The sequence below is a fragment of the Pygocentrus nattereri genome, chromosome 22 (assembly GCF_015220715.1).
Source record: "Pygocentrus nattereri isolate fPygNat1 chromosome 22, fPygNat1.pri, whole genome shotgun sequence".
In the NCBI taxonomy this organism is placed as follows: domain Eukaryota; kingdom Metazoa; phylum Chordata; class Actinopteri; order Characiformes; family Serrasalmidae; genus Pygocentrus; species Pygocentrus nattereri.
This window is the reverse complement of record NC_051232.1, coordinates 7,862,780-7,884,915: the sequence shown is the minus strand read 5'-3', so window position 1 is coordinate 7,884,915 and position 22,136 is coordinate 7,862,780. Positions and strand designations below refer to the sequence as shown.

Here is a 22,136-nt window from a genome sequence, read left to right as displayed (position 1 = left end):
ATAGTACTGAGACTGCACTAATTAAGGTTATCAATGACAATCGCCTAAATACAGACTCAGGAAACATGTCTGTTCTACTACTGCTTGATCTCAGCGCTGCCTTTGACACCATTGACCACAAAATTCTCATAGATAGACTTGAGAACTGGGTTGGACTCTCAGGAACTGTCCTAAAATGGTTCCGTTCATACCTTCAAGGAAGGAGCTTCTTTGTGGAGATGGAAGGTAATGTTTCTGAGATTGTGCCAGTGACCTGTGGTGTACCCCAGGGTTCAATTCTTGGGCCACTCTTATTTAATTTATATATGATTCCTCTAGGTGAAATCATGCATACTTATGGGATATCTTACCACAACTATGCAGATGACACTCAGATCTACATGGCTCTCTGCCCAAATGACTACGGTCCCCTAGACTCACTGTGCAAATGCCTTGAGCACATAAACAAATGGATGAAGTTTCTGCAGTTGAATAAAGATAAAACAGAGAATATTTTATTTGGGAATAGCAATGAAAGACACAGACTAGCTGCCTATCTAGATTCGAGAGGCCTAAAATCTAAAGAACTAGTACGTAACCTTGGTGTACAAATGGACTCTGATCTCACTTTTAACAGTCATGTCAAAGCTGTCACCAAATCAGCTTTCTATCACCTCAAAAACATCAACAAAATCAGAGATTTTCTGGCTAAAGCAGACCTGGAGAAACTCATCCACGCCTTTGTTTCTAGTAGGATTGATTACTGTAATGGGCTCCTAACTGGACTCCCAAAAAAGACAATCAAACAGCTTCAGCTGATTCAAAACGCAGCTGCCAGAGTTCTCACTAGGAGTAAAAGAAGGGAGCACATCACTCCTATCCTTAAATCCCTACACTGGATACCAGTATGTTACAGGATAGACACTAAGGTACTATTACTGGTCTATAAATGTCTTAATGGTGCAGGACCAGTATATTTATTAGATGTGCTCCAGCAATATGAGCCAGGCAGAACTCTCAGATCATCAGGAACTGGTCAGTTAGTGCAGCCTAAGGTAAAAACTAAACACGGAGAGGCGGCATTTAGCTACTACGCTGCTCTGAAATGGAAGCAGTTGACAGAGAGTATTAGAAGAGCCCCAACACTAGACACTTTTAAATCCAGAATGAAAACCTACATGTTTGAGCAGGCCTTCAGCTCAGTTTAATCCACATTTATCCTGTAACGGCACTCTTATGCTCATTCATTTAACTTCTTTATATCTATTGTTTTAATCATGTTTCTTATTTTTATTCTAATTTTTTATCTCCTTCTTTTAAATTTGATTAACTTCTTTTAAATCTATTGTTTTAATTATGTTTAAAAAATTTTTTTTTTAATTTACATAAATTTAATTTTATTTACATTAATTACATTTTTCTGTATTTTTTCATTTGTAAAGCACTTTGAATGACCGTTGTGTATGAAAGGTGCTATATAAATAAACTTGCCTTGCCTTGCCTTGCCTTTTAACTTTGAGGCTCATGTCTCCATCTGTCTGCTGTGTTTGCTGACATGGTTAAAGGACGTTTCTCAGCATTGTGATTCCAGAATGCTGACAAAAATTTACTTCTGGTTTTAAAAGGTGGAAAAAAAATGACGCAAAACTGTCTACAATGTGTTACTCAGATTTGTAATCAGATATAAATGTAATCAGCTGCACTTCCATCAGCTCCGCCCATTTTGAGTGATCTTCCATCAAATGTGTGTGGAAGAGAAGACCATAAACTGTACAGAACACACAGACAAAATGGCTCCTATTTGGACCCGAAACTACATTAAAAAGCCTAGCTCATCGGTCCCTGACTGATTCCATCAACTGCTTCTATATGAAAATCCTGAAGATGCCATAACAGGATTAGTCCTGTGTAAACTAAATGTGACCTAACTGTAGCCTAATGGAGAGTCTTGAGGCTGTATTGGCTCTGAGTAGGGTGGTCATCTGTACACGGCTGAATTACAGCAGCTCAGAGTGATAGAATATTTACTGAGAGATCAAATTACTGTTCCACTCCAACACAGCATGAGAATGAGAGCACAGTTCTGAAACTGAATGTTACACCCAGAGGTTGTTATTATGTGGTTGTTTAGTGTAGTGGGTAACATCTCTGCCTTCTATGCTGTAGACTGGGGTTCAATCCCCACCTGGGTAAGCAGCCTACACTAAACCAGTAAGAGTCCTTGGGCAAGACTCCTAACACCAGCTTCGCCTACCTGTGATCAAACTGTAAGTTGCTCTGGATAAGAGTGTCTGCCAAATGCCATAAGTGTAAATGTAAATTATGGTGCTCAGATGAAGTTGAAATATGTGATTTACATCCCCACAACATCATTCAAAAGTCTGTTTCTGTCACTCTGTATCACACTTCATGTGGATTAATAGATATTGTTCACCTTAGTTGAATATAAATAAAAAAAATAACAGCTGTTTTCATTTGACTTTTCCATTGAAATTTTCTGATTTCCATTAAAAACCGATAGTATCATATAATGACTAATTATGATTAATAAAGAATGTGTCTACCTTAACCACATCTCTAGTAGTAAATGGTGCTGGATTATTTTTAATGAAAAAACATCCATTGCCTAAAGCAAATGTTAAAATCAATAAAGCATCTATCTATCTATCTATCTATCTATCTATCTATCTATCTATCTATCTATCTATCTATCTATCTATCTATCTATCTATCTATCTATCTATCTATTCACAGAGAGCAGCATCTGCAGTGTCCAGGTGTGTGAAGAGTAAAACCTCAGTGATGGAGCTACATCACTCCAGCAGTGGAGGAAGAACCTCTGACCCAAAGTGAGTAACATTATATCAGTTCTTAAACTAATTGAAAAGAAAGAGGAAATCATGACTTAGGCTAAGATTAAGATTGAGTTTTTTCATACAAATTAATTATTCAGGACGTAAAACACATTGTGGATGAACTTTCCGCAGAGTGAAGCGTGCAGCATCTCCAGAACCAAGCTGTGTGTCTGTGAAGAGGTACCACTCCATGAAGAACCCTCCTAAGTTCAGCAGTGGAGAAGGAGAACCCAGCTGTGTGTCTATGAAGAGTGACCAGTCCCTAGGGAACCTTCCTAAGTTCAGCAGTGGAGGAGGAGAACCCAGCTGTGTGTCTATGAAGAGTGACCAGTCCATAGGGAACCCTCCTAAGTTCAGCAGTGGAGGAGGAGAACCCAGCTGTGTGTCTATGAAGAGTGACCAGTCCCTAGGGAACCCTCCTAAGTTCAACAGAAGAGGAGGAGAACCCAGCTGTGTGTGTATGAAGAGTGAGCAGTCCATAGGCAACCCTCCTAAGTTCAGCAGTGGAGGAGGAGAACTCAGCTGTGTGTGTATGAAGAGTGACCAGTCCATAGGGAACCCTCCTAAGTTCAGCAGTGGAGGAGGAGAACCCAGCTGTGTGTGTATGAAGAGTGAGCAGTCCATAGGGAACCCTCCTAAGTTCAGCAGAGGAGGAGAAGAACCCAGCTGTGTGTCTATGAAGAATGACCAGTCCATGTTGGAGCCAGCACAGTCCAGTGGAGGAAGAGGAACTTCTGACTCATGGTAAATATCTGCTATCATAAAGGACAGTTCTAATAATGAAGCATTTCTAATATTTTTCTGAGCTCTGGACTACATGTTGAGTTTTTCACATTTTTAATATGAGCAGGACTGAAACCCAGTGATAAGGACCGACCAATTCGGGTCCGATCGTGGAAGAGGAACCAGAGAGCGGCTAGCACCTGTCCAGTAAAATCTCTCAGTCTCAGCGAGCATGTTCGGTGCAGGAAGACAGAACCACTCTCGTAAGCAATCAAAGAGTTTATTAAGTCTTCTGCACACAGAAAGAAGGGCACTCCTTCTATTATACAAACACTCCCTGCCCTGTTGCATACAAACAAACAGGGTGGACCCAATACTTGTCTAACAGTCATAGTGGTAAGCTGACAGAAACACCTACACTCACGGACCACAGGAACTGCCTAAAGGAGGGGTGCTTCTGCTCTGTGTACGATAATCTTACCCACAAAAGGGAACAAGTGGTTCTGGACGGAATGTTTTCATGATAAGAGGAGCAAGTTGTTTGTGCAAACTGCCAAGGACAGCAGCTATGCTTGCTGCAAAATCAGCTTAGAGCAGAGTTAACCCTTTCACCCAGTTTATCCAGTGTCCAGCTGGATGTCTATAAAGAGTGATGTGACCCACAGTGAGTGAAACTCTTCAGATACACTTCGCTGGGCACCGGAGAAACGACTGTCAGAATATAAGTCTTGCTGATATTTAACAGTAACCCAAAAGGGTGTATTGGTGATGTCTGGGCTCTCGCAGGACATCAGGGTATCACTGACAGGAGGTGATGGATGACCTGCTCTTAACCTGGCATCATGTTTAACCAGTGGTGTCGTGTACATGTGATGTCATGAAACACATGCACATGTCAGAGTTGTTTTTAATAATATAGTGAATACAGTCTACATGTGAAGACACCAAGTTTTGTTTTCTAGATATTAACAAATTAATCAAAATCGAATTCAATTGATTTGGAGATAACTTGTACCATAAAAGTTGATGTTTGAGTGAATGCTTTACATTTATACTGAACCTGAATGCTTTCTTTAAACCAGCACTAAATGCTGTTTGATCTTTCAAACAGCAAGGAAACCCAAATTGATCTGCTTTTGATTGCTAGGCTTTAAAAAGTGACTGGAAGTTGATGGCTTATATCTGCCAACATCCAGAAGTACCCCATTCACTTCCATGCATTTGTGTTCATATGGTAAACAATAATTTGTGGTGGTACTTTAATCAAAAGTTCGATGATGCTTATTGCAATGAAAACAATTTAATAGTAGTGACAGGAAATCACAGTACATACATTCTAGTGACTAAAAATATTTACATAAACTTTTTGCATGAGTCCTTTGTTTTTCCATACTATTATATATATGTACTTTGCATGAATTTGATTGTATTGTTGAATAATAATAATAATAATCAATCATAATTATATCACTTTCAGCATGCTCATAGACAGGTTGGTTATTTTCGCTGCACACTGAGATTTGTGTCATCAAGATGCCTGCTCTGATTCATTGCCTAACTTATCTTAGAGCTTAGAGCTTATCTTAGATTAGAGAGACTCAAACTGTGTGTTGGTGAACCATCTATAACCAATTCTGTAATATTTAAAACCGAGTTTAACCTCAATTTGTAATATACATTATATATTACTTCATTATTACTTGGAAATATTTATTTAAATATATCTTTGGATTCTGAGATAAACCAAAGAAAGTATCATTTTTAACTAAATAGGTAAACTTTAATGAAATATATGTTTAGTATATTAACATGGGTATTTGTATTAATGAAGTTTGTTATTTCATTTGACCCTTGTTAGGCAGCGCACCACACTGACAGCACAGAAGATAAACACTCTGGCAGATATTTACCAACCTGTGGATGATTCTCTTCACAGAGTCTTAGAGAGACACAAAAGCAGCATGAAGAACAAGTACAAGAGCAAGGACTCCTGTGAAACTCTCTGTTTGATTCTGCAATCTGTGAACGTTCTGAAAGAACTGGACCTCAGTGAGAATAACCTGCAGGATTCAGGAATGAAGCAGCTCTCTGCTGGATTGAAGAAATCACACTGTAAACTGGAGATACTCAGGTGAACTTTCTGTGAACTTTTTTTTTTTATCTAAAAATTGACAAGCCATAGTAAACTATACATACAATCATAAATGTATGTTTATGTACAATCATGAATTTATTTAATTGTTCTCAAGAGAGGAAATTAGTTTTCACATCCTGTGCTGTTCATACAGTGTTGTGGCACATATGAGATCAGACGTTTTAAAATTACATGCACTTGAATAAACACTATCAAGACAAAGTGCAAGCAACGATACCCATCCATAAAATGGCCTACATATACACATCAGTTGGTCTCTTTGAGAGCAGGCTTTAAAAATCTGTTTCAACTGATATGGCTGAAGGTATGAAACTTTTTGCAAAATGGGCTTTTTTACATACTAGCGCTCTGTATCTCCATCCTGATGGAAGTAAAGAAAGGATGGAGTGGGTGATTTAGGTGTAGTGTGTAGCTGCAGTGGCCACTTCGGGAATAACAAAGTGGTGCTTTTTGCTTTTTTGTTTTTCTACCTGTCGCTGTAACTTGGCCAAATCTCAAAAATCTGCAACAACCAGCACCATTGTTTACCATTGCCAGAGCCTGCTACAGCTGAGAAATTAGCCACAATCTCTGCTTTCACTTGGACTGTGGGAAGAGCTGTGCTTGCTAGGCATACTACGACCCACGGCCCTGCATGAGCCTGCTGGCCGAAACGGGGCTCATAAAAACAGTGTAAAAGAAGGCAGAAATAAGGCAGATGATCTGGGGTGCATGCATGGCTAATGGCTAACTCCAGGTGACCAGCTGTGCCATCAGTTGTGTTTTCTAACATTTGGAAAATAAACTGTGCTACCTTCGGATCCAGCAGGCTACCCAGCGTGAATCAGAGGCTGCAGTGTTTTGTTTTTATGGAGACGCTCCACTACAGAGGGCTGTGCTTCCGGGTGGACAGAGACACTGAACAGACATGGCAAGGCTTGAGGAGGGAGCCTGTGTGTTTACATCAACACTGAATGGTGTAAAAATGCAGTGCTAGTCTCTAGTCACTGCTCATTGTTGATGGAGTTTGCAATTTGCAGAGCCAGGCCATGTTCAGTACTGTTCGCTCTGCTGACCCACGACTGTACTGCAAAGTTCATGATGAGTCAGCGTACAGAGAGAAGGTGCAGAGGCTATTGGACTGATGCAGAACCAACAACCTGTCTCTAAGTGTGAACAAAACTAAGGAGATGGTGGTTGACCATCTTCCAAAGAGTGCAAGATGACTGAACAGTTCCAGCAAAGACTGAAGAAAGCTCATCTTACCCTTCCCATCCTTACCATGTTCTACAGAGGGACTGTGGAGAGCATCTGAGCAGCTGCATCATCGCCTGGTTTGGGAATTGCAATGCATCTGACCGCAAGATCCTACAGCGAATAGCCTCTTGACTTGACCTTATTGTTTAGATGTGACAGGCTATATTTGGGAACACCTTACCAATTCTCTGCACTTCCTGATCCACTATCTCTCCCCCCGTTGTCCTCCTCTCTCTCTCGTCTTCGTCATTCATTAGTTAAAGTACTCCTTCCATCTACTCAACACTCTCTGTTCACTCACTAGTACATTTCCCTCTCTATCCTTTATCAGCCTAACCTGCTGTACATCCTTTCCAGCTCTATCTCTCTGTTTAGCGAAACGATACAAGTCCTTTTCTCCTTCTTTACTGTCCAGTCTCTTATACAGCTCATCATAGGCCTGAGCCTTTACCTTTGCCACCATTCTTTTCGCTATGCGACTAGCCTCACAGTACTCCTGCCTACTTCCTTCATCTCTCGGGTTATCCCACTTTTTCTTAGCTGCCTTCTTCTTCTGAATACTTTCCTGGACTTCCTCATTCCACCACCAACTTTCCTTGTCTTCATTCCTCTGACCAGATGAAACACCCAACACATTCTTGCCAATTTCTCTCACCACCTTAGCTGTAGTTTCCCAGTCCTCAGGTAACTCCTCACTGCCCCCAAGGTCCTGTTGCAATTTTTCCCTGAACTGCCTGCAACCATCCTCCTCCTTCAGCTTCCACCATCTAATCTTTGGCTCTGTCTTCACTCTCTTCCTCTTCTTTGTTTCTAATCTCATTCTACAGACAACCACCCTATGCTGCCTTGCTACACTTTCCCCTGGTACCACTTTACAATCTCCAATCTCCTTTAGGTGGCATCTCCTGCTAAGGATATAATCCACCTGTGTGCATCTCCCTCCACTCTTGTATGTCACCCTGTGTTCTTCCCTCTTATGAAAATACGTGTTCACCACAGCTATTTCCATTCTCTTTGCAAAATCTACAACCATCTGACCTTCTGCATTTCTGTCTTTCACACCATACATACCCAGCACCTCTTCCTGCCCTTCCTGACGCAACCCTCACCATTTACCTGGGCTTGGGACTGGCAAAAGAAGTACACAAAGTACACCCCTAATGGCTTGATGAGACATCCAAAATGAATATTTTTTGCACATTGTAGTGGTTGGTGGTGGACAAAGTTTATTTTCATGTGGGTTAATGCCAGGTCTTTTTTTTTTTGAGGGAGAGGGTATGACAACCCTCTTGGCCATCTGGTTTGTTTTGCTTTAAGTGTGCTGCAGATAAAAATGGGAGGCAGAGCTCTGACCTACTTGATTACTTAGACACCCCAGCTTGCAGGTGTTTGGGTCCCTTTAAAAGGCTTTCCAACATGAAGAGTTGGAACCAGTTTTTTTTTTTGTCTGTCTTTGGTGTTGTAAATGCCATCTGTTCCTCTTTCCCCTTACATTCTCCAGACTGTCTGGTTGTATGGTTACAGATGAAGGCTGTTCTTTTCTGGCTTCAACTCTAAAATCAAACCCCTCCCACCTGAGAGAACTGGATCTGACCTATAATGGCCCAGGAGAGTCTGTGAAGCTGCTGTCTGATCTACTGGAGGATCCACAGTGCACAATGGAGAAGCTACAGTGAGTTAACTGCTTACTGTCTATATACACTGACTTTAAATATACACATTACTGACTAATATTTTACTGTAGATGTGTTTTTTTAATTATTTGTGACTAAACACAGCTTACACACTGAGTTTAACTTCTTACAGACACAATAGCCTAGCAGGGTGTCACGGTTGGCTCCTCCCAGTCCTGTCCATGTGCTCATGTTTTGGTTTTGTAACTCCGCCCCTGATTGTTATCACCTGTCCCTCATTGTTCCGTGTATTTAAGCCCTGTGTTTGCCCCTTCCGTTTGCCAGTCTTTGTACCTTTGTATCGTGTCTTTGTACCTGGTCTTCGTTTGTGTTGATTCTTGAGATGTCTTACCCTAAGTCTGTACGTGTCGGCTCACTGACCCTGGAATGTTCTGACTACGACCCTGGATTTGCCCCTAATAAATCTCGCTTATCTCAGCGTGTGCGTCCGCCTCCTCGCTCCCCCTTACACAGGGTGCTTTAAAGCTAACTATCTTGGCTGTCTAATTTAAAAATAAATAACATGGCAGTTTGATTGGTCTGTTTTTTTCTTTATTTTAGTTTACTTTTATCTGGACTGCAAGATCTGGGGGATGTTTTATACTGTAATGATCTGTTTTATTCTTTAGTGGTGTTTTAATTTTGATTTGATGAAGTTTAATGAATGTATATAATGTGTTTGATTGTTCTTCAGGGTGGATCACGAAGGGGAAGTCAGGATGAAACCAGGACTGAAGAAATGTAACACACACAAACACACTGTACACACTATACACCCACAAAGCAAACTATACACACTCAATCACACAATACGTAGTATATACACACACCCCCATACACATATACAATCACACACACACTCACAATACACACACATCCACATCAATTCTATCTTTTTTTGTCTCCTCTGTATGTGTGTACAGATGCATGTGAGCTCACTCTGGATCCAAACACAGTGAACAGTGAACTCTCACTGTCTGAGAGGAACAGAAAGGTGGAGTATATGGGAGAGGATCAGCTGTATCCAGATCATTCAGACAGATTTGAGCACCAGCTGCAAGTTCTGAGTGTGGAGAGTCTGACTGGGCGATATTACTGGGAGGTTCAGTGGAGTGAAGGAGCCGAAATATCAGTATCATACAGAGGAATCAGGAGGAAAGGAGTCAGTGATGACTGTGTGTTTGGACTCAATAATCAGTCCTGGTGTCTGGAGTGCTATAATCTCTGTCAGACACAATAATCAGAGAACTGACCTACCTGCCCCCCCTTTCGCCTCTAATTCAATTCAATTCAAGTTTATTTATATAGCGCTTTTTACAACAAGGTTGTCACAAAGCAGCTTTACAGAAAAAACAGGTCCACGCCTCTTATGAGCATCACCACAGTGAAGCCAATTTTGTGGTGACTACAGTGGTAAGGAAAAACTCCCTTTAAGAGGAAGAAACCTTAGAAGGGACCAAGGCTCAGTCCGAGGAACCCAACCCCCGTGGGTCGACCCGCACAGAAGAAACAGAACAGAAACAAGAACAACAGTACAAAGAGAGTGCAAAAAGATGGCTGGAACGCTGGAACCACGAATGGGGCACCTCCAGACAGGCCAACGGGGCATCTCGACACATGTGAGAGAGATAGAGAGAGAGAACGGAGTGGGAGGGAAGAAAGATAGGTTAGAAGGGTTGTGTTAATCTCTGTTGAGCGGGACAGGGCCGATTCCAGAGTGCTGCAAACACGAATCGGCACCTCCAGACAGGCCAACCGAACATCTCGACGCATGCGAGAGAGACAGAGAGAGAGAACAGAGTGGGAGGGAAGAAAAAGAGGTTAGAATGGTTTTATACTATGCTGAAGAGCGGGGCACGCCTGTGAAAAAGCACAGGGACCCTGGATGGACACCTCCAGACAGCAGCTCAGGACATGAGGGGAAAAAGAGAAAGATAATGATTAGAACAGGGTTTGTGTTTGGTGTGTGAGCTGTAAGAGAAATCGTTAAAGGGAGACCAACAGTACAGACTAAGTTTGTGTGCACTGGACAATAGTAGAATAGCTGCAGGCTACAGCTAGAGAGAACCGCTATGATAAATTTATCTAAAAGCTTGTTCAAAAAGAAATGTTTTGAGTCTGGATTTAAAGACTGAGAGTGTGTCTGAGTCCCGTATATTAATAGGGAGATTATTCCAAAGTTGCGGAGCTTTATAAGAGAAAGCTTTACCTAATGCGTTGTTTTTTCTAATACGCGGGACTGATAATAAGCCGGCCTCTTGCGAGCGGAGTGTACGTGGCGGGTTATAAGGGATAAGGAGTTCCGCCAGATATTGCGGGGCCAGCCCTTTAAGAGATTTATACGTCAAAAGGAGTATTTTATAGTCTATACGGAATTTAACAGGTAACCAATGTAGGGATGAGAGGATTGGTGTAATATGATCAAATTTTCTAGCTCTGGTGAGCACCCTAGCAGCTGCATTTTGAACCAGCTGGAGCTTATTCAAAGATTTACATGAACTTCCAGCCAACAAAGCATTGCAGTAGTCCAGTCTAGAGGTTATGAATGCATGCACTCTAACAGAGTAGGAATGTATCTGGACTGGGTGTCTGGCTCCCTGTCCTTCTACACCATCTCCCTTGACACACAAACACTGACCCACCTACACACATTCACCACCACATTCACTGAACCGCTCTACGCTGGATTCTGTGTTCCTGCTGACTCTTCAGTGAGTCTGTGTGAGATAAAATAACAGACAGACACAAAGAGAGAGAGAGAGAGAGTGAGAGTGAGAGAGCATGTTCCTGAAAAATAGGTAATAAGTGGAAAGAGAATAAAAATAAACTGTTTTCTCTAAAACATGAGTTCAGAAAAAAGATTCACTAAACAGAACAGAAATACAAGACCATGTTTTTGAACCTGAAATATATCATATGCAGTACATATTATTACAGAAACACATTTATTATACACACACAAACTGCGTTCTGTTTATTTTCATTTATTCTAATGGTATGTAGATGTAAAACCACTGAGAAATAGTTTAAATGTTGTTTACAGAGTCTTTTCCACCACAGTGCTGTATATACACTAAATATATTTCTGTAGAGTTGCAAATGCAGTAAAATGAATAAAACTCAGGTATTTTAGTGGAACACTTTCATCAGTGTTAGCATCATCACTGAATGACTCATTAATGTTAAAGCACTGCAGTACTGCATTTACTTATTTACTCCTTGTTGACAGTAATTCAGTAATGTAATTGGTATGTTAGTTCTGCATTACTGGGATTCATTGTTGCGTAATTGCCAGGTACACCTGACATATGCCCACCTGTCAGCACAGGCCTCCATCCTAATAAGGAGGATGAGAACAAGTTATTTCTTTTATGCTCTTTAACAAAGCACCATACAGAAAAATGTTCAAAAAGTTCAAAAGCATCAATGACCAAAACCATGTTGAACGCACTTCCAAGACTGTTGAGCACCCTAATGCCCTCTATCACAATGCCAGTGTCTCCTGGCTCAGCATCATCCTCATTACTATCTCTTCAAATTGTGTAAATCCCCCTGCTTGTGCACTCGCATGTCCTTCTCCACACAAACCAATGACAGACCTGAACATAGATACAAACACAATCACTGTCCGACAGAGAAGTAGACAAAGCAGATGTCTGTCTTTCCAAGACTTGTGAAAAACACAACTGTAGCTCAGCTCTTCACCAACGTTAGCTCAAATTCAATCAGACTCGGTGTTCGCTGCTGTTCTATTAGTAATATTAGAAATATTAAAAGCACTTATTTACTGACTTAACTGGCCTTGATTTACTTGTCTTTGACCTATGAACTGGTAATATTCTGAATCAGCTGTAGATAGAATTCACACTGCTGATGTTGAAGTAGCATCTCAAATTTCAGTGGGACTCTTTCAAACGGTCATTCTTGAAGAACGTTTTCATCAAGTCCTGGCATGTTAACCTTGTCCAAGTCCCTCTGAAATTTGAGATGCTACTTCAACGTCCGCAGTATGAATTCTATCTACAGCTGAAGCAGAATCTAATCAAGTCACAGATAAATCAAGACAGGTAAATCAATTATGGCAATTAAGTCAGTAAATAAGTGCTTTAATATTTCTAATATTACTGACACAACATTAACAGCAGTGAACAGTGTGCTTGTATACAACCTTTTGATCGGATGTATGATTCTACTACAATCCTCTTTAGATTATTATTTTTTCCTCTAAAGGAACAAATGGGGCATGTTAAAGTTGTATGTTCATCTACTGTACTTCTGCTCCACTGAAATACTATGTTTTGCATATACTGTCTCAGGGCAGACCTCCGAGCATGAATTCCCTGTTGTTCTGACCCACATTCTGGCTCATCGGTTCATCTTTTCTTTTTAATTTTCAACACCACATACCTACCACCTGACAGTTCCCTACAAACAACTTAATAAACACCTCATACACCATGGCCATTCCTAGAAACAATTTAGCAACCACATAGGATACCATAGCAACTGTCTAGCAGCCACATAGCAACCACCTGGGATAGCACTGAAACCACCTAGCAACTCCCTAGTAGCTACCAGGGATACCAGAACCACCTAGAAACCACCTCTGATACCATAGCAACCATCTAGCAATGCCTTAGCAACTACCTGTGTTACTATAGCAACCACCTTTGATACCATAGAAATCTTGTAGCAACACCCTAACAATGACCTGTTATACTATAGCAACACCTTGCAAAACTATAGCAGTGACCATGGACACCAAAGTAACTTCCCAGAAATACCCTAGCACTCACTTTGTATACTACAGCAACTAGGGGTGTAAATAGTACTGAAAATCTACTGTTTACTGTTGTCTACTGTAAGTACTGTTACTGTAGTGATCATTTACTCAAGTAAAAGTATTAGTAAACAAAATTACTCAAGTAAAAGTAAATAAGTAGTTTACTGAAAAACTACCCTAAGTTACTAAATTATCTTTTTGTATTTCTGCTGTCACAACCTGAAAATATTTCTGAGTTGAGTTGGCTACATCACTGGAAACAATCTGTACAGAAAAACACTAAAGCAAAACATGATATTTGGGGTGAAAAACTTCTGAGAGCTGTGTTACGTCTCCTAGGGGTAAGTCGCATAGAGAGGAAGCAAGACTGCTCGCCCAGACGCCAGACCAGAACAAAAAATATCTAATTAATAAACAATAATACAACTCCAATTCCAATGAAGTTGGGACATTGTGTAAATCATAAATAAAAACAATACAGTGATTTGCAAATCCTTTTCAACCTATATTCAATTGAATACACTACAAAGACGAGACATTTAATGTTCAAAGAAACAAATTTTATTGTTTTTTCAAAAATTCTCTCATTTTGAATTTGATGCGTGCAACATGTTCCAAAGAAGTTGAGACAGGGGCAGGTTTACCACTGTGTTACATAACCTTTCCTTTTAACAACACTCAATAAGCATTTGGGAACTGAGGACACAGATTGTTGAAGCTTTGTAGTTGGAATTCTTTCCCATTCTTGGTTGATGCACAACTTCAGTTGCCCAACAGACCGGGGTCTCCGTTGTCGTATTTTGCACTTTATAATGCGCCACACATTTTCAATGGGAGACAGGTGTGGACTGCAGACCAGGCCAGTCTAGTACCCGCACTCTTTTACAACGAATCCACGCTGTTGTAACACATGCAGAAAGTGGCTTGGCATTGTCTTGCTGAAATAAGCAGGACGTCCCTGAAAAAGACGTTGCTTGGATGGCAGCATATGTTGCTCCAAAACCTGTATGTACCCTTCAGCATTAATGGTGCCTTCACAGATGTGCAAGTTACCCATGCCATGGGCACTAACACACCCCCATACCATCAGAGATGCTGGCTTTTGAACTTAGCGCTGATAACAATCCAGACAGTCCTTTTCCTCTTTGTCCCGGAGGACACGACGTCCATGATTTCCAAAAACAATTTGAAATGTGGACTCGTCAGCACACAAGACACTTTTCCACTCTGCGTCAGTCCATCTCAGATGAGCTCGGGCCCAGAGAAGCTGGTGGTGTTTCTGGGTGTTGTTGATATATGGCTTTCACTTTGCATGAGTTTTAACTTGCACTTGTAGATGGAGCGACAAACTGTGTTCACTGACAGTGGTTTTCTGAAGTGTTCCTGAGCCCATGTGGGAATATCCGTTACAAAATGATGTTGGTTTTTAATGCAGTACTGCCTGAGGGATCGAAGGTCACGGGCATTCAATGTTGGTTTTCTGCCTTGCTGCTTACTTGCAGATTTCTCCAGATTCTCTAATCTTTTGATGATATTATGGACTGTAGATGATGAAATCCCTAAATTCCTTGCAATTGCACATTGAGAAACGTTGTTCTTAAACTGTTGGACTATTTGCTCCCGCAGTTGTTCACAAAGTGGTGAACCTCACCTTGACCTTGCTTGTGAACGACTGAGCCTTTCAGTGATGCTCCCTTTATACCCTTTATATCATGACACTCACCTGTTTCTAATTAGCCTGTTAACCTGTGGAATGTTCCAAACAGGTGTTTTTACAGCATTCCTCAACTTTCCGAGTCTTTTGTTGCCCCGTCCCAACTTCTTTGGAACGTGTTGCAGGCATCAAATTCAAAATGAGTGAATATTTGCAAAAAAACGAGTTTATCTGTTTGAACATTAAATATCTTGTTTTTGTATTTCAATTGCTTTGTATTCAGTTGAATATAGGTTGAAAAGGATTTGCAAATCATCATACTGTTTTTATTCATTTTCAACGTCCCAACCTCATTGGAATTGGAGTTGTATGATACATTCCTCTTCAATTGGGGCAGAGGTGTGGTGATACAAGATCCTCAACCTCAATGTAGTGATATTGGTCATGGAAGTGCCTGGGCTGCCCGCAGTCTCAACACACCTGCCCAAGCTTCACCCCAGCACTCATGGGCTCAGCTAATGCCACCAGTGTAGAGAGAGAAGGGAGATGTAAAGAAGAGGTGGGAGAGTTTTGAGAGAGAGAGACATGGGGAGAAACAGGGGACTCGCATATGAGGAAGAGGTTTAGAGGCCAAAGCTTATTTTCTCCTTAGTGCAGGAGTAGGAAGAGAGAAAGGTTGCTGTGTTTTGGTTCCTGCCCCCAAGTACGCTGCCACATGTACCTCTGCCAGCTTGACAACTTCTTCCAGTGACTCTGGCTCCTCCAGCAGTAGAGCAATGAATTGCTCCAATACCACAAGGTCAAGGGCTTCCTATGAATGGCTTCCTTCCTTTTCTCAAACAGAAGCCACCTCCTACAGGAGCTGGTATTCTTGGTATTGGTAGTCTTTGCACATCGGGGAGATCTTGATGTTAGGTATGGTGCAGGACGGAGAGAGCTCTGACAATTTCTCCAAATGGTGAGGTTTCCATTGTAACATTTGTCTGCTGAGCTGTTGAGAGGAGTAAAGACACTGAGAGCGGGGTATGATGACACAGAACTTTCTTTTATTCCACAACAGAACCGCTTAAGATTTTCAGCTTCTACAACAAAATGAGAACAAAATGAGAACTACACATGACTTTTCCGCCTCGATTCTGCTCAGGTTCTTTGTTTCTCCTGTTCTTCTGTATGCCAACTTAAAACTACTAAATTAGAACATAAAAAGCCTCTTGTCTTTTGATCCATATACAACACATTTGAAACTCATTTCAGGGAGAATATGCAGTACCACACACTCTCATTGGGTGTACAAGCTGCAGGCTTGACCGTGTTCAGTACAGAAAATTACACTTAATTTTAAGCTTATCTTTTAAAACCAATAGAAAAAAGATGACAGTGTAAAACAAAAACCAGTCTGAAGTCATGGTTTCCTGCAGACATTTACTTTCAAGACATGTTATGATTATGGTGTTATGCACTTTGGTTAATGTCATTACTGCACATTTCCAAAACTGTCCTTAGCACACTTTTGGATTGTCCCAGTGTTAAAAGACTTTCTACACTCAGAGGAGTGATGCGGCTTCTCTCCTGTGTGAATGTGCTGGTGTACTGTGAGAGCACTCTGTACAGTAAAACTCTTCCCACACTCTGAGCAGTAATACGGTTTCTCTCCTGTGTGAATGCGCTGGTGTTTTTTGAGAGTACCCTGTTGATTAAAACTCTTCCCACACTCTGAGCAGTGATATGGTTTGTCTCCTGTGTGAATGCGCTGGTGTACTGTGAGAGCACTCTGTACAGTAAAACTCTTCCCACACTCTGAGCAGTGATACGGTTTCTCTCCTGTGTGAATGCGCTGGTGTTTTTTGAGAGTACCCTGTTGATTAAAACTCTTCCCACACTCTGAGCAGTGATACGGCTTCTCTCCTGTGTGAATGCGCTGGTGTTTTTTGAGATCACTCTGTACAGTAAAACTCTTCACACACTCTAAGCAGTAATACGGTTTCTCTCCTGTGTGAATGCGCTGGTGTATTGTGAGTTTACTCTGTACAGTAAAACTCTTCCCACACTCTGAGCAGTGATACGGTTTCTCTCCTGTGTGAATGCGCTGGTGTACTGTGAGAGTACTCTGTACAGTAAAACTCTTCCCACACACTGAGCAGTAATACGGTTTCTCTCCTGTGTGAATGCGCTGGTGTATTGTGAGTTTACTCTGTACAGTAAAACTCTTCCCACACTCTGAGCAGTGATACGGTTTCTCTCCTGTGTGAATGCGCTGGTGTACTGTGAGAGTACTCTGTACAGTAAAACTCTTCCCACACTCTGAGCAGTAATACGGTTTCTCTCCTGTGTGAATGCGCTGGTGTATTGTGAGTTTACTCTGTACAGTAAAACTCTTCCCACACTCTGAGCAGTGATACGGCTTCTCTCCTGTGTGAATGCGCTGGTGTTTTTTGAGATCACTCTGTACAGTAAAACTCTTCCCACACTCTGAGCAGTAATACGGTTTCTCTCCTGTGTGAATGCGCTGGTGTTTTTTGAGATCACTCTGTACAGTAAAACTCTTCCCACACTCTGAGCAGTGATACAGTTTCTCTCCTGTGTGAATGCGCTGGTGATTTTTGAGATTACCCTGTTGATTAAAACTCTTCCCACACTCTGAGCAGTGATACGGTTTCTCTCCTGTGTGAATGCGCTGGTGTATTGTGAGTTTACTCTGTACAGTAAAACTCTTCCCACACTCTGAGCAGTAATAAGGTTTCTCTCCTGTGTGAATGCGCTGGTGATTTTTGAGAGTACCCTGTTGATTAAAACTGTTCCCACACTCTGAGCAGTGATACGGCTTCTCTCCTGTGTGAATGCGCTGGTGTACTGTGAGAGCACTCTGTACAGTAAAACTCTTCCCACACTCTGAGCAGTGATACGGTTTCTCTCCTGTGTGAATGCGCTGGTGTTTTTTGAGAGTACCCTGTTGATTAAAACTGTTCCCACACTCTGAGCAGTGATACGGCTTCTCTCCTGTGTGAATGCGCTGGTGCTTTTTGAGATCACTCTGTACAGTAAAACTCTTCCCACACTCTGAGCAGTGATACGGCTTCTCTCCTGTGTGAATGCGCTGGTGTTTTTTGAGATCACTTTGTACAGTAAAACTCTTCCCACACTCTGAGCAGTGATACAGTTTCTCTCCTGTGTGAACGTGCTGGTGTGTTTTGAGATCACTCTGTACAGTAAAACTCTTCCCAGGATCCAAGCAGAAGTGATTTCTCTCCTTGTAACGTTTCTGTGTTTGTCCGTGAGATGTGTTCACGTGGAGGGTACCAGGTGATGTTTGTTGAGTACTTGAACATCTACTGGATGCCATGTTCTCATACTTCATCTATTTCAGCAGCTTAATATTCCTTTTGGTGGAATGTCCTGATGTGTTTATGGAAGCCCGTTCATGCGGAGTATGAAAGTGCAGGAGAAGTCTTCAAGATATCTTTCGTTTCTGGAAGAAGAAAAAAAGACAAATCTCAGCTAAACTCAGTGCACAATAAAACAAAATTAGTAGTAGATCCAAATCATGAGTGCTCCACTGACATCAACTGGCAGAAAGTGTAAGGAAAGAATAAATTTCCATCTGATGAGGAAATTCAAAGCTCTTACACTACAACCCCTTTTCTATACAGACCTCATAGACTCACCATTAGACACTAATTAGACATTAGTTCTATTGTTTTTTAATGTACTTGTCTTGTTGTTTCATGCTGGAACATGTTAACAGGTTTGAATTCCTATATACTGGTTGAATTAATTCTTAATTGGCCTTTTTAAATTTATATTGTGATTTATTATTATTATTAAAATATTAATTTGTTCAAGAAGTTTGGTTTATTTCATTTTTAAGTTTTCTTTGTCAATTCTTGTCTGCATTTTTTAAAAATGGGGGTCAACATCAATGTTTTTTAGTGAAAATAAAAATATACTGAAATAGGGACGACATTGTATTTGTAACTCTACATTACACACGAATGTTAGGAGTTCCATGACGACGTAAACTTCCAAAGTGGTGCTCAATAAATAAAAGAAAATAATCAGCCTAACCAGCCGGAGAGGGAATTACTTTAAAAACAATGTTTTCCCATCCGCCTCTGAAGCTACTGCACTTCACATCAGCCTGTAAGGCATGTAACCAAGTAAAGCTTTCACCGTGGCACATTTCACACCAGCCTTGAATTAAAACGTTAAGGATGTCCAACAACAGTGTGAAACTGGCCTTCTGACCAGCCTGGGTGGTGTTAATCTTTACTGTGATCCTCTAAGACCACCAAAAGGCCAGAGCAGCTCCAACATGAAGATATAACTGCATCTGAATTTTGTATGAGAAATATTTTTTGTCAGCTTTTGAGGAAAGTTCAGGTACATCAGCCTGGAAAAGATGCATTTTCCAGTGTCTGACTGCAAAGGTAAGAACTACATATTCAGCGCCGCTCCGGTTCTCGGCCCATGGGCGCCGCTCCGGTTCTCGGGCCTTCGGTTCCGCTCCGGTTCTCGGGCCCTCGGCGTCGCTCTGTTTACCGGCTCCTTAGCCTGCTAACTAGCTAGCCACCATGCTAAAAACACTGAGCGCTGCTGCTCCGTCCAGCTCTCCGCGCGCAGCACTGACTGGTTTTCAGCGGTTTCTACTGACTTCTCGAGCAGGGCGGTCGTATTTACAACCGGCTCGCTTCACAAACAGCGCGCATCTTTATCTTTCATGATTATAACTTACCGAACCCGCTGCAGCTGCAGCGCCTGCCCGTCCGAGACTGGACCGCTCAGAGTTTGAATCCCAGCGCGGCTCCGTGATTCCGCGACCTCATTGGTTGAGCTTGAAGGCGGAGCTGACGATGCTGTGATTTGATTGCCTGTGACTGAGGGGGGCGGGACGCATCCTGGCGAGCTGAGCAGCCTGTGGATACCCGTTCAGAGCGAACTTCTCCATCAGGACAGCGAGCTGCGTTTGGGGGAAGCTCTGAAGCGGAGACTCCGTCAGAGGTTAAAGAGCTGTAAGTGCCGCTTTAAGCTGCTTTCAGTCCTGATATGTCAGCCTAACTGACTGACGAGTGTCTGTAAATGTCTGTTGGAGCCTCACTGATGGAGGTGCTGCTCGTCCTGCAGTGGTTTAGAGGAGGAGCTGCTGTGGTCGGGGTTTGGGGATCTTCTATGCGTCTCCACGCTGCGTTTATGAACGTCTGCCGTCTGAAATGTTCAGATAGTGGGTGTAAAATCCTCATGTCTGCGTGTTTGGCTGTCCCAGGTGGTGCTTTGTGAACGGGCTGTGTGTCTGAGCAGCAGCAGATGTGGCTTTTCCCTGTCTGTGTCTGATATGGAGGTGTTTTTAGAAGAACACACGGAGCTGAAAGTGGGTTTATACACTGGCTGCAGCGGGTGATCATGTGATGGAGTGATTCCTCTGTTTGTCTTCATTTGTAGGATGTGGATTAATCAGTCGCTGCTTAGTAGGATCTTAAAATGAATGTTTATCCTGCAGCAAATGGCTCAACCAAGCTGGTCGTTGTTCTTCATGGACTGAGTCTCTCTAAGGTTGAAGCTGATCCGCTACATCAGTGGTCCCCAACCTTTTCATCACTGCGGACCGGTTAATGCTTCACACTTGAGATTGTTTATATTGCGAATATAATAAACGTGATAATAAATAATAATATAATAATAAATAATATAATAATAAATGTTATAAAAAATACACGTGGAGAAAATAAAGAATAAGAACCAGCGATTCTGCATTTCATTCTTTGTTATTTAAATATACATACACAACAGTTCATTTTTTTATTATTAAACACTCCATGAATGTTATTTTTCAACAGCTGCGCCACAATACAGACACCACAAATATAAATAATATAGTGCATGAACATTTTAACTAACCATAACGCTAAATCAATGGGAGCCCTGAGCTTGTTTCGCTGCAACAAGATGGTCCCTTCTGCGGGTAATTGGAGACAATGACACCCAAAGTGTGTTGCTTATGTCCAGTCTACTCCGTTGTCTTGTTTTGGTTGCTGTCACTGCAGAAAACCCCGCTTCACACAGATAGGTTGTCGGAAATGGCAACAGGTTTTTCAGTGCTGTGGTGGCGATCTCCGGGTATTCTGCCATGACTTTAATCCAGAACATCGACAGAGTTGTTGTCTCGAAAGTACTTTTAAAGCCGCCGTCATTCGTGATCTCCAGCGGTTGATCTTCTTCTTGCACAGACGTGCTGGATTCACCTGGTTTGTTGATAAATGGGTCACGGATCCATCCCTTGCCAGTTCGTGGGTCCTTTTTGGTTGGGAAGTAGCGCTCGAACTCTTTTAAAAGCAAAGAGAGGTGATCGTGCACCAGCTGTGAGAATGAAGTCTCAGGCTCAGTCTCACAAAAAATCCCTGCTAATGTTTGAAACACGTCCAATATGCCTCTGTTCATGCGCCGTCCCCACAAATCCAGTTTCGCTTTAAATGCAGCTACTTTATCTGCCAGCTTGAAGACTGTTGTCATTTTCCCCTGAAGTAACAGATTGAAGTCATTGAGCAGGCTGAATATGTCGCACAAGTAAGCCAGTTTTGCGACCTATTCCTTGTCACTGAAATGTGCTGCCAGTGGTGACTTGTTTTCTGAGAGAAATCTTTGCAGCGGCTCTCGTAATTTGAACACTCTGGTCAGCGATTTCCCTCTGGATAACCATCTTATTTCTGTGTATAAGAGAAGCCGTTTGTGCTCTGCATCCATCTCCTCACAAAGCTGCTCAAAAAGGCGAGAGTTAAGGGCGTGTGCTTTGATGTGGTTAATAACTTTAACGACATCACTCAAAACGCTGTTCCGGTGGCATTTTTCAGCTTGCCAGCATTTCCCTGTGAATGATACAATGCGTAGATTCACATTCAGGTGCAACCTCCTTAATCCGAGCAGTTAAACCAGACAGCCGTCCGGTCAAGGCAGCAGCTCCGTCTGCGCATATGCCAAAACAAAAGGACCATTTCAGTTTTCTTTATATATAACCATCCAGCGATTTGAAAAGTTCTGTGGCTGTGGTGTTGGTTGGCAACAACAGTGCACATAACATATCCTCATGTAC

General features: G+C 41.9%; 1 pseudogene; it reads right to left on the bottom strand.

Moving 5' to 3' along the window:
- LOC108410597 overlaps positions 1-19,896 on the bottom strand; it is an 83,421-nt pseudogene extending 63,525 nt beyond the window's left edge.
- Positions 19,897-22,136: the final 2,240 nt, after the last annotated feature.